The sequence below is a fragment of the Lolium rigidum genome, chromosome 4 (genome assembly GCF_022539505.1).
Source record: "Lolium rigidum isolate FL_2022 chromosome 4, APGP_CSIRO_Lrig_0.1, whole genome shotgun sequence".
Classification (NCBI taxonomy): Eukaryota; Viridiplantae; Streptophyta; class Magnoliopsida; order Poales; family Poaceae; genus Lolium; species Lolium rigidum.
The window spans coordinates 196994678-197012247 of NC_061511.1; the positions used below are offsets into that span (position 1 = coordinate 196994678).

The 17570-nt window shown below is 43.5% G+C and overlaps 1 long non-coding RNA gene across 1 annotated transcript; it reads right to left on the bottom strand.

Moving 5' to 3' along the window:
- Nucleotides 1–14394: 14394 nt before the first annotated feature.
- Nucleotides 14395–16299, bottom strand: LOC124648997. The gene is made up of 2 exons (XR_006986499.1): nucleotides 16243–16299; nucleotides 14395–15335 (listed from the first exon to the last, which is right to left on the bottom strand). It is a non-coding gene; the product is annotated as an uncharacterized LOC124648997 (long non-coding RNA).
- Between the last annotated feature and the right edge of the window lie 1271 nt (nucleotides 16300–17570).

Consider the following 17570-nt stretch of genomic DNA (forward strand, 5'->3'; position numbering starts at 1 on the left):
CCATTAGCATGTATATAAAGTTCCATGGGTTTTTTAATTCTCTCTTCAAACACATCATGTCCTAATTCAAGATAAAGTTCATAAAGATCTCTCATATTTTTGTTGTTTTCCATTATGCTTAACTAGTGAAATAAAAACATGCATGATATTAAGTAAAGTAAAACAAGTAACTAATTTTTTTTGTGTTTTGATATAATGCAGCAAACAAAGTAGTAAATAAAATAAAGCAAGACAAAAACAAAGTAAAGAGGTTGAGAAGTGGAGACTCCCCTTGCAGCGTGTCTTGATCTCCCCGGCAACGGCGCCAGAAAATATGCTTGATGGCGTGTATTTCACACGTTCGTTGGGGAACCCCAAGAGGAAGGTATGATGCGCACAACAACAAGTTTTCCCTCAGAAAGAAACCAAGGTTTATTGAACCAGGAGGAGCCAAGAAGCACGTTGAAGGTTGATGGCGGCGGGATGTAGTGCGGCGCAACACCAGAGATTCCGGCGCCAACGTGGAACCTGCACAACACAACCAAAGTACTTTGCCCCAACGAAATAGTGAGGTTGTCAATCTCACCGGCTTGCTGTAACAAAGGATTAACCGTATTGTGTGGAAGATGATTGTTTGCAGAGAAAACAGTAAAACAAGTATTACAGCAGATTTGTATTTCAGTATTAAAAGAATGGACCGGGGTCCACAGTTCACTAGAGGTGTCTCTCCCATAAGATAAAAGCATGTTGGGTGAACAAATTACAGTCGGGCAATTGACAAATAGAGAGAGCATAACAATGCACATACATGTCATGATAAGTATAGTGAGATTTAATTGGGCATTGCGACAAAGTACATAGACCGCCATCCAACTGCATCTATGCCTAAAAAGTCCACCTTCAGGTTATCGTCCGAACCCCTCCGGTATTAAGTTGCTAAACAACGGACAATTGCATTAAGTATGGTGCGTAATGTAATCAACAACTACATCCTCGGACATAGCGCCAATGTTTTATCCCTAGTGGCAACAACACAACACAACCTTAGAACTTTTTGTCACTGTCCCAGGTGTCAATGCAGGCATGAACCCACTATCGAGCATAAATACTCCCTCTTGGAGTTAAGAGCAAAAACTTGGCCAGAGCCTCTACTAATAACGGAGAGCATGCAAGATCATAAACAACACATATGTAATAACTTGATAATTAACATAACATGGTATTCTCTATCCATCGGATCCCGACAAACACAACATATAGTATTACGGATAGATGATCTTGATCATGTTAGGCAGCTCACAAGATCCAACAATGAAGCACAATGAGGAGAAGACAACCATCTAGCTACTGCTATGGACCCATAGTCCAGGGGTGAACTACTCACTCATCACTCCGGAGGCGACCATGGTGGTGTAGAGTCCTCCGGGAGATGAATCCCTCTCCGGCAGGGTGCCGGAGGAGATCTCCAGAATCCCCCGAGATGGGATTGGCGGCGGCGGCGTCTCTGGAAGGTTTTCCGTATCGTGGTTTTTCGCATCAGGGGTTTCGCGATGGAGGCTTTAAGTAGGCGGAAGGGCAACGTGGGGGCCACACGAGGGCCCCACACCACAGGTCGGCGCGGCCAAGGGCTGGGCCGCGCCGCCCTATGGTGGCAGCCCCTCGTGGCCCCACTTCGTATCCCTTTCGGTCTTCTGGAAGGTTCGTGGCAAAATAGGACCCTGGGTCTTGATTTCATCCAATTCCGAGAATATTTCGTTACTAGGATTTCTGAAACCAAAAACAGCAGTAAAACAAAGAATCGGCTCTTCGGCATCTTGTTAATAGGTTAGTTCCAGAAAATGCACGAATATGACATAAAGTGTGCATAAAACATGTAGGTATCATCAATAATATGGCATGGATCATAAAGTGTGCATAAAACATGTAGCACCAGCCAATTGTTGAGAGCAACACCAACACATGGATAATTCTTATTAGACAACATCATTATATATGCCTGGATGAACACCTCATCCAAACAGGGGCATAACAAATTTATAGCAGCAAGTAGAGCAACTAGTTATTCACCCACAAGCTATAGAGACTTACTTAGGGTCCAGGAATTCTTCCCAGGTCAACCAAGTAATAATCCGATCATCTCTATAGGCAAACCACTAATGCTTGACATCAAAAAGATATATTTCCGCAGAGCAGCAATCAATTTAAGCCCCAACCTTGACTACATATCTGAGCAATTACAAAAGCTCAAAACTGAATTAAACTGAAACTAAAAGTTCAGTTTCACCAGAGTTAATTCATAGCAGTAAACCATACATTTCTAGGATGATTAAATAATCCAAAGTGAGATACCACAATTTGCAACAAGTCAGCTAACCCCATTTCAACACCATGTGAGGCTCTGGATTATCGAGCAGTAAATTGTACAGCTCATGACATCAGAACCATAGGTAGAGTAGTGGAGATGTAATAGCTCACAGTGATATCTATGGAGTACGCGATGTAGTCGATGTCGGGGTTGCGTCCACGACACCGTCCCGCCGGCATCAAGGCTGTAGCAGGTGGTGCGGCAACGATTGTCGCAGAAGCACCACATCAGGAGCAACACTACCACATCACACCAACACCACCCAGCAGCACATCACCACTAGCAATACCACCAGAGCAGCAGGGCCACAAAGCAGCGGACCGCGGCGCCAGGGTTGCGCCACTGTCGTCCCGCCGGCGTCGAAGCTGAGGTAAAACGATGAAGTGGGTAGTCGGCTTAGAGGTGGCCTTGTCGATGGAGGGGAGCAGCCGGAGGCGTCGGAGCCGGTAGCGGCCGGCGGTGACCATACCGACCCGCGACTAGGGCTGCGCGGGGTTGCGGGCAAGGGCGTAGAGAGAGGGGGTACCAATGAAAATTCCGGGGAGGAGTACGTGGCGGAGATACGCTGACACGCGGCGGCGCCGGAACAACGCCGGCGGCCGAGCCAAGATCGGGGCTAGGGTTAGCCGCCAGAGCGCGCACGGGTGAGTGTGAGCGTCGATTCTGCAGGAATCCGACGGAGGAGAGCGAGGCGGAGCTGCGCTGGTGTGTGGCAGCGACGAACTTGGCCGGCGGCGGCCGGAAGAGCTGGTGGCGGCGGCCGCATCGCAGAGGCATACGAGATGTGGCGTGCGTGTGAGTTTGGGGAACGATAGTGAGATGCGTTTAGGCGTGAGGGCTGGTCGCGTGAGTGTCCTGTACGTGAGTACATTTTGGGCTGGCTCAAACCGAGTAATACATGCCTACCAATACGTGTTAGTGTGTAACATTGACCACTAGCTCTATCCAAATTAACTAGGCTATACAAACTTGTGTAGATTTAATATTTACATATTAAATAAAACTATTCACTAATCTAATTTAGCATAGATAAAAATTACTCTAAGGTATCAGGCAAACATTTTAAAAATACAAATTGTAGTTTGAAATCTTAAAATACATTTATGCTTAAGTTGAATTTCTAAAATGTTCAAAATATTACTTCAACCTCAAACATGCTACATATATTTTCATAATTATTTAAATATGATTTAGTAAATAAAACTTAAGATGTGATTTTTGAGTAATAAAAAATAATTTCCATAAAAACTATAATAAATAAGAAACCCTAGCTTCATTATTCTATGTGAACCTTAAATTGCTAATAAACCTAAACCCTAGGTTATAACATGTGATCATGTGCTTTCTTTTGACTTATAGATCATAATTAGCAACTAAGTACTTGTTCTTGTTTCCATAAAATAATAGAAGCCATAGTAATTATAAGTTGCTATTCCATGAACTCATCCAAATAAGACCTAGATGGTCAAATAGAGTCACCCAAGTATAAACCCTAGTTCCTATCATCCAAATTATCAACCTTAATAATCCATATTTAGCATCACACCATTGTAATGAACCCTAATAGCAACCATACCCAATATTTTGGATCATATACCATACACACGAAACCCTACAAGTACTAAAGAGTTATGAACCATTCTATTTAGGAACCAACTACTCTTTACATAGTGAATCCAATAATAAAACCTAGACAACCCCAACCCTAATTGATATACTTCTTAATACTTAAGAGGTGTGTTCTTCAAAAGTTATTATTTTGAAATAAATAAGGGGTAGCCATCAAACCTGCTTAATAGGATCTTTAAACCCTAGCTATCTATTACCAGTAAGATATACCACCATGATAGCAACTATTAATTGCTTAAGATACTTATGCTTCACTAAAACCATACAAGCCCTAGTTGTTGATGAATCCAACTTTGTTGGGATGCATCTAATATTTACTCCAGAAACCAATTGGAACCATAGAAAACCATAGAACCCCACAAACCCAATTGTCATACTTGTTCTTTATTAAAGAACATGTTCTTCAAAAGTTATTCTTTTGAAGAATATAACAAGTAACCATTAACCATGCCATATAGTACCAAGACCAACCATTGTTCATTACATGTTAGGATTATACCATATCCTATTGTTGTGTGCCATTAATATTATTATTGTGATGTATTGCATTACTTATGATACAAAGTAACCAACCCTTAATAAGAACCTTGTTTGTGGAATCACTCTAAAAGTGCAACGCACCTCGAACTAATCATTACAACTCACTAATCCTAAATCATCGGGGTTAGGTCACGCTTAGAACGATTGCATCTCATACTTATGCATTATTGCATCCTTGCCAATCTTTTAAACATCGTCCTTACCGGACGATGATGCTATTTCAGAATTTGGAGTTGTTGCGTATCGAATGCCTTGCCTGCATAATCTTGCAGATCAAGAAAGGCAAGTTCATCACTTTCTCATGTCATTTGAGTATCTTTATCAAATTACTTGCAAAGTACTATGATTATCACTATTGCATAAAAACCAAAACCACTATTTTCATAACTATGAATATGACTATGTGGTGGGCAATGGAACCATGGATTGTGTTGATATGGTGGAGGTTCCATTGCAAGGGTTTATATCCATCTAGGATTAACAAATGTCGTCTAGTGATTCTTGTGCCGTAATACCCGTGTTAACCATAAGATCTGGAGTGGGACGGAATAGTCAATTGTATTTCCACCTCTTGTACATCAACGGATGCGCTTTACCGTAGACCCTTGATCCAAGAGAGGACAAGTGGTAACCTTGATCCAAGATAGGACAAGTGGTAGGGTGGGGGTCCCGAGGAAGTCCCCACGGTTATTGCGGTCTATGATGGGTTGCAGCTGCCGGCGAAGGAGTTCATGGTAGAGACCTGAACTGTTGTCGTGGTCGGGGGCCGTCCTTAATTGGTATAAGAGCACCGGCGAGGACCCAGGGTCGGAGTTTGCAGCAAATGGTGGGTGTATGAGGTAGCGGAGGAATATGATTGGCTATGACCTTATACCGGGCCTCACACCATAGGAAGTGTGGATGGGAAACTCGAGCCCGGTTGGCACCAAGGTTAAGATCTCTTATGGGTAAAGCAACACACCTCTGCAGAGTGTAATGAATCGTGACCTGTCACTCCCTGTTCCGGGATATGGAACTGTGAACGCGGCCGGAAAGGAGCTCCATGAAGTTCTAGTAAACCGGTGAAGGCTGACGGACATAGTTCTTCTGAATAAAAGCAACCTTTTGAAGAAATGGTTATGAAAACCTGCATTGGTATTAGACTTTCCGGTCTAATGCTGTAGCTAGTGAATTAAACACCTCTTTCCTATAATGAACTTGTTGAGTACGCTCGTACTCATCCCACTCTTAAATCCCCGCTTAGATATGGAGGCATCGAAGGAGGATCTACAGAGCAACTCGAAGGCCGAGGAGTCAACAACTACTTCACGAGACAAGACCCTGTCAGAGGAGTCAGATACCACATCCAACAAGGAGAAACCCTAGTTTAGCCATAAAAGGGAACTAAAACTAGTTCCCTTTTAGCTAGAATCTATTCATAGCCCCTATAGCTAGTTAAATACTCTACAAATAGAGTTCGTGATAGGATTAGACCACGAGTCGTTCTTCTGGAGTTTATTTGCAGTTTTACCTCATTGTAAAGTAGGAGGCTGTGTGGATCTTTTGTAAAGAGTATGTGTTGTAATTCTATAGACATGCCTTGGACCCGCATATGTTTCTGTTGTACCACTCTGAGCGATATAGTACTAGTGGAACGGTGTTTCATTGGTGTTATATCAGACTTGCATACTACACCATGCAGTGGTATGTCGGGTCACCACAAAGGAGATCTTGAATTTGGCGTTGAATCTCCTTTTTGTCTTCTGGGTTGGTGCGGTAGGCGGCGCGGTTTGGTAGAGGAGCGTCGGGTATGAGGTCAATGCGGTGCTCGATGCCTCTAAGCGGTGGTAGTCCATGAGGAAGCTCGTCGGGGAAGACATCTTGGAACTCCTTCAAAAGAGACAACAAAGACGAAGGAAGTGTTGTTAAGTTGTTAGTCTCCGAGGGTGGCCCCTTGCAAATGAGCACATAGTGCAATTTGGTGGATGGGTTGTGGTGCACTCCTCTCATCTCACTCTTGGTATCTATGAGAACACTCTTCATCTCACTCACATATGGCTTGAGGCGCTCACTTTCTTTTTGGTGGGTCACTCCCTAACCGCTCATCTCACTAGTGATAGTAGCTTCCTTAGCCCTCGCTAAAGCCTTTGCATTGTCCGCAATTACTTGGCTAGGAGTCATTGGGCGTAGGATGAATGTCTTGTCGCCGACCTTGAAGCTATAGGAATTTGTGTAGCCATCATGGTTTGCTCTTTTGTCATATTGCCAAGGGCCACCAAGTAGCATGTGACACACCATCATGGGCACGGCATCACAATCAACGGTGTCTTCATAGGCGCCAATGTTGAAAGATATTGTGACGGTGTGTTGTATCTTCACGTTTCCATTGTCACTTAACCATTGCACATGGTAAGGATGGGGGTGTTTCCGGAGTGTGAGGTTGAGCTTGGAGCATAGTTCGGTACGTGCTTGCAAGGTTGTGGCAACTCCCTCCATCGATGATAACCTTTATTGACTTGCCATTGATTCCGGCTCTTGTTTGGAAGATATTGCATCTTTGTTCTTCATTGGGGAGTGCATGGGTTGTCAACACTTTGGTCACCACAAGTGAGGGGCTTGCATCATGCACACATAGGACTTTCTCTTGGTCTTCCAAGTCATCATCTTCATGATTGGTTGTGGCTTGTACCAAGGCTTCATATTCACCTTCACTCAAGTACTCCACATCTCCATCATCCCGAGTTATCATAACTCTTGTGTTCTTGCATTCAAAGGATTTATGTCCTTGAGCACCACACTTGAAGCAAGTGATGTTACTAGATCCGGTGGAAGCTTTGGAGGATATAGTTGATTGCTCCGGCTTGAAGCTTGTTGTCTTGATGGCACTTCTTGCTTGCTTTGGAGGATCCTTGGAGGCAAGTGCACTTGTGTTCTTGATGCTTGAGGAGGCATTCGTTGCATTTCTTGCGGCGAAGAAGGTCTTTGTCTTTGCACTTGCTAAGTCTTCTCGCACTTGGCGCTCGGCCCTTGTTGCTTGATGGAGTAACTCAACCATGTTTTTGTAAGGCAATAATTCCACTATCCTCTTGACGGGAATGTTTAATCCATTCAAGAATCTTGCCATTGTTTGCTCTTCTCGCTCATCCACATTTGCACTCATCATGGTCATGTGCATTTCCTTGTAATACTCCTCAACGGACTTGAAGCTTTGCTTGAGTTGAGTGAGCTTGTTGAAGAGGTCACGTTTGTGGTGGGTAGGCACAAAGCGGGTGTGCATGACTTCTTGCATCTCTTCCCATGTGTCAATGGGATCAAAGTCTTCGTTAGCACGCTTCCTGTTTACTTCTTCCCACCAAACATTTGCATATCCTTCAAATTCAAGTGATGCCATGGCAACTTTCTTTGCTTCGGAGAAGTTGTGGATGCGGAAGATCTTGTCAACCTTGAGGACCCAAGACAAATATGCATCGGGGTTTTCTTCTCCTTGGAACTTGGGCATGGTGAACTTTAGCTTCCCAAAGATTTATTCCTCATTACGGTCATTGCGTCGATGTATTGGTCTTGCATCCTCTTGATCCTCACTATGGTTGCGAGGTTGTTGATGAAGATCCTCGTCATCATTACGGCGGTTTGGAGGAGGAGGACGCCTTCCAAGTGGTTGCCGAGGGTGTTGCCTTACACTAGCTTCACTTGGTGCTTCGTCTTCATTGTGGTGATTTGCTTCACCTTGATGGGCACGAGGTGCTTGGCGAGCTCGATGATTGAAAGGATTGTGTCTTCTATTGTCCATGTTGTTCCTTCTTGCGCCATCATCTTGAGGAGCATCAATATTGATGATTTGGCGTTCTTGGTTCACTTCTTGTTCATTGACTACTTGAGATGGGCGAGGTTGCCCTTGTTGTTGATGTTCCTCTTGCTCACGGCGACGACGTTCTTGTTCACGTGCATGAAGGAGATCTTGATCATGATGAAGACGTTGTTGTTCCTCTTGGAATTGAGCTTCACGATTTGCTTGTTGTAGCCTTTCTTGTTCAAGGTGAGCTCTTGCTTGCTCCACCTCTTGAGCTTGTCGTTGAAGTACTTGAGCATCCACATTATGGTTGTGTGGGTCGTCATTAGAGGCATGATGAGATGGCGACAGAGTTTGATGCCTTGAACTATGAGAGCGCGAAGACCTTGAGTGTTGGCTTCGATTGTTGGCAATGTTGGCAATAGCTTGTTCAAGGCGTGCCAACCTTTCTTCTTGTCTTCTCATGTTTGCCATGTTTTGTTGACCTTGAGTAGCGAGTGTGGCCCTCATATCATGGCCTTGAGCATCAAGCTTGTCATGGAGGTCTTGCACTTGGACATTGAGGTCCCTTCTTTGCACTTGAGCTCGTTCTTCATAGCGTATGACGGTCTCATCTATCCTTGCCGTGAGATCATGTATGCTCTTGTTGACGGCTTGAGTAGCTATCCAATGTTGGTGCCGTGTCATTGGTAGTTGGTTCCCCTCTCCACTAGACATGGTTACAAACTAAAACAAGAACTATGTTGTGGGGGTTAGAGGAAAACTCACAAGTAAGTCAAAGACTCACAACAAAATTGGAAAGGTGTGTCAAGGTGAGGAACAACCGGTTACACACACAAAAACACACGCAAAAGGCTAAGAACTCTATATGGTATTAGGTATGGATGTGGAAAGCCAAATGGAAGAACCAAACGAAAAGTCTATTGTCAAAAGTGGGTAAGATCCAAAAGTCACAAGTCAAAAGCGGTGATCACAAAAGGCATACACAAGATGGAACACACGCGTGGGACAAAATGGGGTTAGCGCGACGGGAAAATGAGCACGAACAAAATTGGTCCTAGCGAAGACTACTTGCTCGGTGTCACGCTAACGCAAGAGAGACCGTGGCTTGGTTGCAAAATTGAGAAGCAACAAGATTTGCGCAAGACGCCTCTCTTCTCTTTTCTCTCTTTTGCTTAAAAGCTTTGGACTCTTTTGTGTACTAGATGGGCCTAGCGCGCTCTGCTGCGCCAGCCTCCGATATTAGCGTGTTGTTTGTGCTACGCGAAAATTTCTTCTGCAAGGTGTAGACATGTTTGTTTTTATCTCATTAAGGCTTGTCTTTAGGCGAAGAGCGTTGTCGAGTTTCTCCACTGTGCACTTGAATAAGCAACACATAAACATCTAGGACATTGATTTCACTATACAGGCGTACATTATAAGGATACTAATTTCTTAAACATGCGTGGAGAGTTTTGATCTTCTAATTATAGCAGCAAAACAGAGCAGAACGGAGACAGCAGGTACAAAAGGGCAAGGCATTCGTGGCAGCGATCCTCGGTAGCCTTTCTTCGTAGGCTTTCTTCAGCAGGAGTCTCATGGATGAGCCGGTCGACTCCGAGCTCCTTACTTCAACGCACCGCTGACGCTGGTCGCTTCCTCTAATGCTAGGACCTCACGGGCTCCCCGTTTCCGTTCTTTGCATTGGGTTTTTTAAAAGCCCCGATGGGAATTTAACATGGCACAAGCTAACTCTGATGCATGTCAACAAACACTCAAAAGTTCTGAACACATGATGTAGAACAGAACTAAAACAAATGTTGAAACAACGGGGCATCTCCACAAACACTCAAAAGTTCTGATGGGAAAATCTGAAGGAAACAATTTTCCTCAAAATTGTATCGAACCTCATATTGCTCGAGATAAAAGGCAATAAGGTGGCTTTCAATTGTAAAACCCAAAGTTATGCTGGGGTTACCAGCCTAAGACTACAAACCCAAATAAAACTATAGGTCAATACATGCCCGGAAAAGAGTCAAAACATTTTCTAGCAGTACTCCAAAAAATTCTAGTATGGTTCATCTCAAAAGGTTCTGCAATGGCGCTGGCACATATCGCTGATAGTTGTAGTCACTAAGAGTTCCAAAGGGAAAACATAGAGTAGGTTCATTACTTCGCTTCCCAGAAGATACTCTGTAAGGCTAAGCTTCGGATACAACTATACCAAATTCTTCCATAGGCCAACATTGATGCAGAAAAAAAGGCAGGATTGTTGCGAAATTAGAAATATATCTCATAAATCTGCAAGTATGGAACTAAAGAAAACTCCAACAAATAGCGTGAAACAAGAAATCTGAAGTGCAATCACAAAAAAGGTAACACAGGTTATTTTTCATTTATTTCTACTTGCTTGTTCATCCTTAGGAACAATTATCCTAAATTATTTCCCTATCTCTTTAGTTGTCGGCTGAGAGTTGGCAGAATTGCATTCCTTTTGGTTTAGGTACTTGGATTGTTTAGATGAAAGCTTGCCTCTTTGATATGCATCTTAGGATACAAAAGATACTCCATGGAGCTCTCCTAAGTAGTCATTTTCCACAAAGAATATATACATGAAATTGCTGAAACCTATGAAATAGTATCTAGTACACAGGATAAATATATAAAGGTATTCTATGGATATTTCTTGAGTTATCACGTTTTAGAAAAATAGACATTACATTGTTGAAAGATAGGAAACATTGTCTTCATAAACAGGTTAAAGAGAAAAGGTAATCTAAGGAGCTTTCTTGAGTTGTTATTTTCCAAACAAAAAAAAGAGCCGCTAAACATATAAACAGAAAACTGTACCAACATCTTCAATGGGCTTACTATTTGGTCGGTCGGAGAGGCGGAGGACCGACCTTGCTTACTGCATGCGCATCCTCTGGCTCCTCCTTATCTGCAGGTAGAACCATTTTCTTCAAAATCTCATGCCAATGATGTTTAGCTTCAGACTAAAGACCGCAACACTTTTAAGCAATTTGTAAGCCAAAGCTACCAGGAAAAAACTTGGGGATATATGTTATTTTTTGTTCAAGGTGATTCATGTATGCTTGGGAAGCTAAACATGCAAATATTCAGAAATTTAATTCATATCTGTAAGCCTTTGTAGTGGCAACATACACAACCATTATTTACACCAGATCTTTTTTTGCAAGGATTATCTACACCAGATCAATTCTATATCTGGTGGAGATAGATTGAAAGATAGCATGAGGGGAGGGGGAAAAGCGAGACGTAAAGTAGGCATGAGAAAAGGATAAAGGTGGGATAGCTTTATCGCAAAGACGGCGATATGGATGGAGAGAAGTGGTGGGATCTGGAGCTCAAGACCTATATAGGGAGGCAATGCCAGCATGGGCTCGGCCTGGGATCCAGTGATACGATAACTCCATCTCTTCCCAGACACCAAATCGTCTCTCATTCTCCGGCTTTCCCCTTTGGCACTGTACCACGAGCTCCGTCATCGCGTTTAACACTCTCTTCTGGCCGAAAATTCCCCCGAGTCGGCAAGGCAAGGAAGCAAAACATTCCCACAAGGGTCCATCATTGTCATTTTCCTATTTCAATATTACTCAAAGAAAAATAGGAGACAAAGTACTCCGTGCTTTCAAGACACATATTAACCGTTAAAAAAAATGTGAACCATACACGATCTTCCAGCAACAAAGAGCATACATGATCAACTGCAAGTTGCATATGAAGTTCAAAAACATTCAATGAAAAATTCCAAGCCTCTTAATCATACAAATTAAAACATAAGGAAAAAAGGAGGAAGACAATATACAATTATAAGTTTTACAGTGATTGGCATTTTTAATAACCGTCTATCCACCTCGATCTGACGGTGGAAAATAGACGGAACCAAACTGACGGAACCAAAAATGTGGGGCCGGAACCAAAATTTGTGGGACCGGAACCTCAAATATATTTTGCCAACATTATAAAAAGACGGGTATCCTTTTGAGCGTCCGAAACTACACAAATCTTAAAGCAATAATTGAGTATATGTGCACACATCTTAAAGCAATGATCAACTGTCGGTCTCTCATCTCTCTCTCAACCATGCGATCTCCCGGCGATCCCTGAGACGGAGCGGAGGGGGCCGGCCGCGACGGAGGGAAACGGCAGAGGCGGCGACGTTCCTTTTCAACCTGGATCGGCACGGATGGGCGGCGACGGAGGGGACGTGGCCGGCTACAGGAGGAGCGGTGGCGGCGGCGTTCGGACGTGGGCACGTGGCCAGCGAGGGGAGAAGAGGCGGCGACGTTCGAACGTGGCCGATGAGGAGGAGCGGCCGCGACGATCGGACGTGATCAACGAGATCACGGTTCAAATTGAACTTCGCGATGGAGGAGCGATGTCGGCTTGGGTTGCTGGCGGCCGCCGGATCAAAGCGAGTAAGGAGCGGGCGGCGGCCGCGCAACTTCACATCTCCGGTAAGGTTGTCGTCCTCCTCTAGTTCTTTCCCCTTTTCTTGAGTCCAGGCCAAAGGTATATATGATTGGTGTGGCACGATCGTGATGTTACTATAACTAATCTTTTCTGAAGTTGAGATTTGTTCATGAATTTTGTTTAACGAAGTGCAGGATAAACAGGGCATAATGCCGTCATGTTTGTTTTAAAACTTGGATTGTGTTGGCATAGTGAACAAGCATCTTTTGTTCGCGAGAGATCCATCACACTGTTACTGTTAACAAAACAAGAGTTGTCCTTATTAGTAGCATATTATTTTATAGGGAGTTCAAAGATTAGATAGCCCTATCAAGAGTTGTCTGTAAAAACGGGTGCAGTCTTCTTGTTTGCAGCATGTGAGCTTCCTTTCTTAGCACTTCTTGATCTTGTAATGATGCCCAGGTTGCTGTTCGTATCATATTTTTATCTCCATTTGGTAGGAATTTTACCCGAAAAAATAGAGTTCTGTAATATGTGTCTGTTTTTCTCTGAATGTTCTATTTTGTTTGATGGAGTGTTCTTTTTAGTAATTTTTTTTCAAAAAGCTGGCAGTAATCCGAGCTCATTACACAGAATGCCAGTACTTACTTAGGCTGAGGCGGTGTTCTGGTTTTACGCCGGTATAGCATAACATTCAACCTAGTATTTTTCAGTTAACCGTCAACTTCTGAATGTTTTGCAGAACATCTAAACCTAGTAGTTTAGATGTTGAGACTGGGATAAACTGCTAGGCACATGTCATATGTGATCCTCCAGACTCTATAGTGAACTGTAGGGAAGGATGTGTGAAGTAAAGTTGGAATTTGTAAGTAAACTCTGTTTCAAAATGATTGTTCTTCTTTAGATTAGTATTTAAATGATTGTGCTGATGCCAAACCTTTAATTTCATGGACATGTATGCTCTTCTTTAGATTAGTATTAAAATGATTGTTCTTTGCATAGGACACCGAAGCATCATGCACAAAGGAGGAGACACCATCTTCCTCAAAACCATCAAAGGCCACTGCTTCCTGAAAATTCCAGTGCCAATGTATCTCATGTGAGAACTGTTCTTCTTGTTGTGGCTCCAGTCACTACACAACGGCAGAGTACCCGTGCTCTCCGCTAGGGACAGGCCGGCGGCGGAGTTGCGGCCAGATGCGAGGAACGGCGAGGATGGCTTGGAGGAGTAGAACATAATTTGGATTCCAGATCTGAAGGGTTAAAACGGAGAAGAATTGAGTTTCTAGGGAGTTTTCTGTAAAAAAATACAATGACTAATGCTCATGTTCCATGGAACGGAGGGAGTATATACCTTTCTATGTTTTTCGCCACGAACCGTCCAAACAGAGGGATGAACTGTGTTCTTGGTGACATTTACTTCACTTTTTAGTTATCAAAAGGATTGAACGATTTAAAGCCTTTTTATGTTATCATTTATAATTTGTCCAATGCAGATTTCCCAGTTTCTCAAACAATGAAATGCAATGCGGAATCTCAATTCCATTGCTTTGTTTCATCATTGAATTTGAACAATACTATTTGTTGCTCCACAATGCTATCACACAACAGAATGAACTCTCAAAACGTGTTATATTTAGGAACAGAGCGGTGGGTGTATATTCTAGCAGGAAAGGAAAAGACATGCAGCTTTCCCTTTTGAAACGGAGGGTGTACATTTTATTTCCAAATAAAATAAAATGCAATACGAAATCTCAGTTGTACTGCGATGTTTCCTCATAGAATTTTGACAAGAATATTTGCTGCTCCACAACATTCACACAACAAAATGATACATTCAACTAGTAGGCAAGGGAAAGACAAATGGGTGAAGAAGAAATTGCTACTCCAGCTTCAATGCAAGCAAAATGTATTCTCGAACAGTTCTATGGAAGCAGCCACAACCCCTTTCCCTTCTGAAAAGATGTCTATTGCCGGTTCCTTAATCTTTCTCTGGAGGAGTTTGTCCAGTTCACCTTTTAATATCTGTCAAAAAAAATCTCTCATTACAGAAAACCAGAGCATAAAACAGTTGTGTTGAAGATCTTAGCTACAAAAAATAACCTATTTTATTCACTAAAATAATTGATAGCCAAAGCATTATAACAAGAATCAATACAACTTATATGATAACCACAACCTAGCTTACTGTTGTCTGAACTGAGGCTCGTATGGAAAAAAGAGAAGCTAGATCAAGCAGCATGCACCTACATTTCAAATTTAACTAATCACAACACCTTTTTGTTTCAAATTTACTTAACACTACTTTTAAATAAAAAATGTTTAAATAAGCTATTGTAACGAAGTTGATCATACCTGAATCAACTCTATGATACACTTTGGTGTAGAGAAATTAAGATACCCCCAAGCATCTCTATGCTAGCAGTTTTCATTCACCTCAAGGAACTAGATGGAATCATTCAATGAAACACCATTCTCAACAACCAATATCTTCTCTCATTTACAAAGTAAAGAAATTACATGCAGGGTGCAAACAAAAATAAATAGCGAAGTATAATACCAAGCCTGATTTAATTTGTCCAGAATTTTAATGCCAAAGGGTGACTTCAAGTCCTCATCTGATCTGCCAATTACATACTGCAAAAACAAGAAAATGTTGTCAAAATATAGCTTTATACAGTTATACTTCATTTTTACCGCTTTTTTCCATGCAGCTTGAAACTTAAGCCTTACCTTTTCTGATTTTTAAGTGAATCTAAGTACTCTCTAATCATTTTTCAATAAGACAAAAAGATTTATGGATTCCAAATTCGATTAGGTTCTCTTCGTATGAAGTCCAAACTGCACTTGATTTACTCAAATTCTAATGTGAAGAATATGGTCTCTCCCGGCGATCTCCGGGACGGAGGGCAGGGGCCACGACCGAGGGAAGCGCGGGGTGGAGGGCACGGCGGCCACGGAGGGCGCCCGGCGAGGGGAGGATCGGCGGCGTTGGTTGAGTACATCGAAGGGAGAAGAGGCGGCTGCGGCGTCGGACATGGCCGGCGAGGGGAGAAGCGATGGCGGCGGTGGGTGGGTTTCGGCCGCCGGAGCTAGGCGAGGAAGGAGTGAGCGGCCGCGGCTCAACTTCACATCTCCTGTAAGTATGTCCTCTCTAATGCCATTCACTAATGTGAATTTGCTAGTATCTGAATTCAATTAGACTCGTAGCACATGAAATGTATGTGAGCCTATGGATCCGTTCTGCTGAATGAAACTCTGAATATATGTGGCCTAATAGCGGTACAGTTCAGTCTAAGTTATCTATCCACTAGTACATAAACATTGTGTGTCATTTTGGAATAGAAGATAAACATTGTGTGTCGTTCTAAGTTAGCTTCATCACTAGTTTATTCTCTATTTTCTAGATCTGCTTACAATAGCATGAACGATACAAGAAGCATCTGAGTTTCAGTGGAAGCACATCAGAAGATTGCTGCGACATTGGGATTAGGCTGGCAGGTTAAATGAGAAGGTGAATCTTTTATCTACTAGTGCTTCATACCTGAAGGCAGGCGGGCCGACGGGCGGCGACTCGCGGTGGCGGCTTCGGCTGCGGGACGGCAGCGTCGGCTGTGGGGCGGCGGTGTCGACGGGGCGTCGGCTGCGGGGCGGGGGCTGTGTGGCTGCGGCTGCGTGGCGGCGGCGTCGGCTGCGGGGCAGCGGGCGGCGGCTGCGGGGCGGCGGCCTCGGCGGGGCAGCGGCGTCGGCCGGCCGTCGGCTGTGGGGCTGCGTGGCGGCGGCGGCTGCAGGGCAGCGGCGTCGGCGGGGAGGCGGCTGCGTGGCGGCGACGGGCGCTCCTGGTTTCTATCGAGATGTATCACAATCCTCTATCGAGATGTATCAAATCCTCCGATCTGATTCTGATTTTTTTTTTTGGGATCACTGATGAAAACGTCCGTTCCAGAGCTCTTTTAAGGTATCATATTATTGTAGAACTTACAGAAAATTTATCACAGATTTAATCAACAGTCACAAAAAATTACATTAGACGGAACCAAAATTCAATTAGACGGAACCAAAGTTCCATGCCAATCACCATAAAAGAGCTCATATACAATATGTACTGCTTATATACTTGAAAATATTAGCTTGTAGAAGTAAATAATACTGATGCAAGTATTTGCAGGAAGACATCATGAAGCCAATCACAACCAGAGAGTGAAAGAACCAAGAAGGCCCTTGCCTTTATTTGGCCCTATACTTAAAGCGTGGTTTTTATGTAGAACACAAAATTCTCAAACTTCAGTTAACAAAGTCATTCCAAATCTTTTATCTTTTATCTTTAAATAGGAATCCCCCACTATCTCATTTTCCAGCCTTCTCCTTCTTCCACGTCATCTCTATTTGTCCAAGCGTTGTGTTGTGGCGCACGTCCCCGCAGCTGCTCGATGGCTGACTCGCTGGTTGCTCTTTCCCTTCCAATTTTCTGCACATGGGCTGGGCGTTACTTGAGCTGGGTGAGAGTCTGTACATGGGCTGCACAAATACAATTGGCTTCACCTCCTATAAAAGAAACAGTTGGCCGCTGTTCGTCTGTTCGTCTTCGTGCTCTCTGGCACCACCGTTCGTCTTCCGACTTCGTGCCCACACATCCTCCCTATGCGACCTATGCCCTCCTCGCAACAAATGCCGATGAAACCGTCCCATGCCATCATTGTTGTGCATTACACAAGAAACTGGTACTGACCCGGCCGCCTCCATCTTTAAAAGGCTCCCGTGTTGCCATGGATTTCAAGCGCGCCCCCTGCTTGCGCCATTCTCTCCGCTCCAGATTCTTCTTCCCCCTTTCTTAGTTTCTTTTCTTTATCCTCTCAATGGATCGCCCATAAT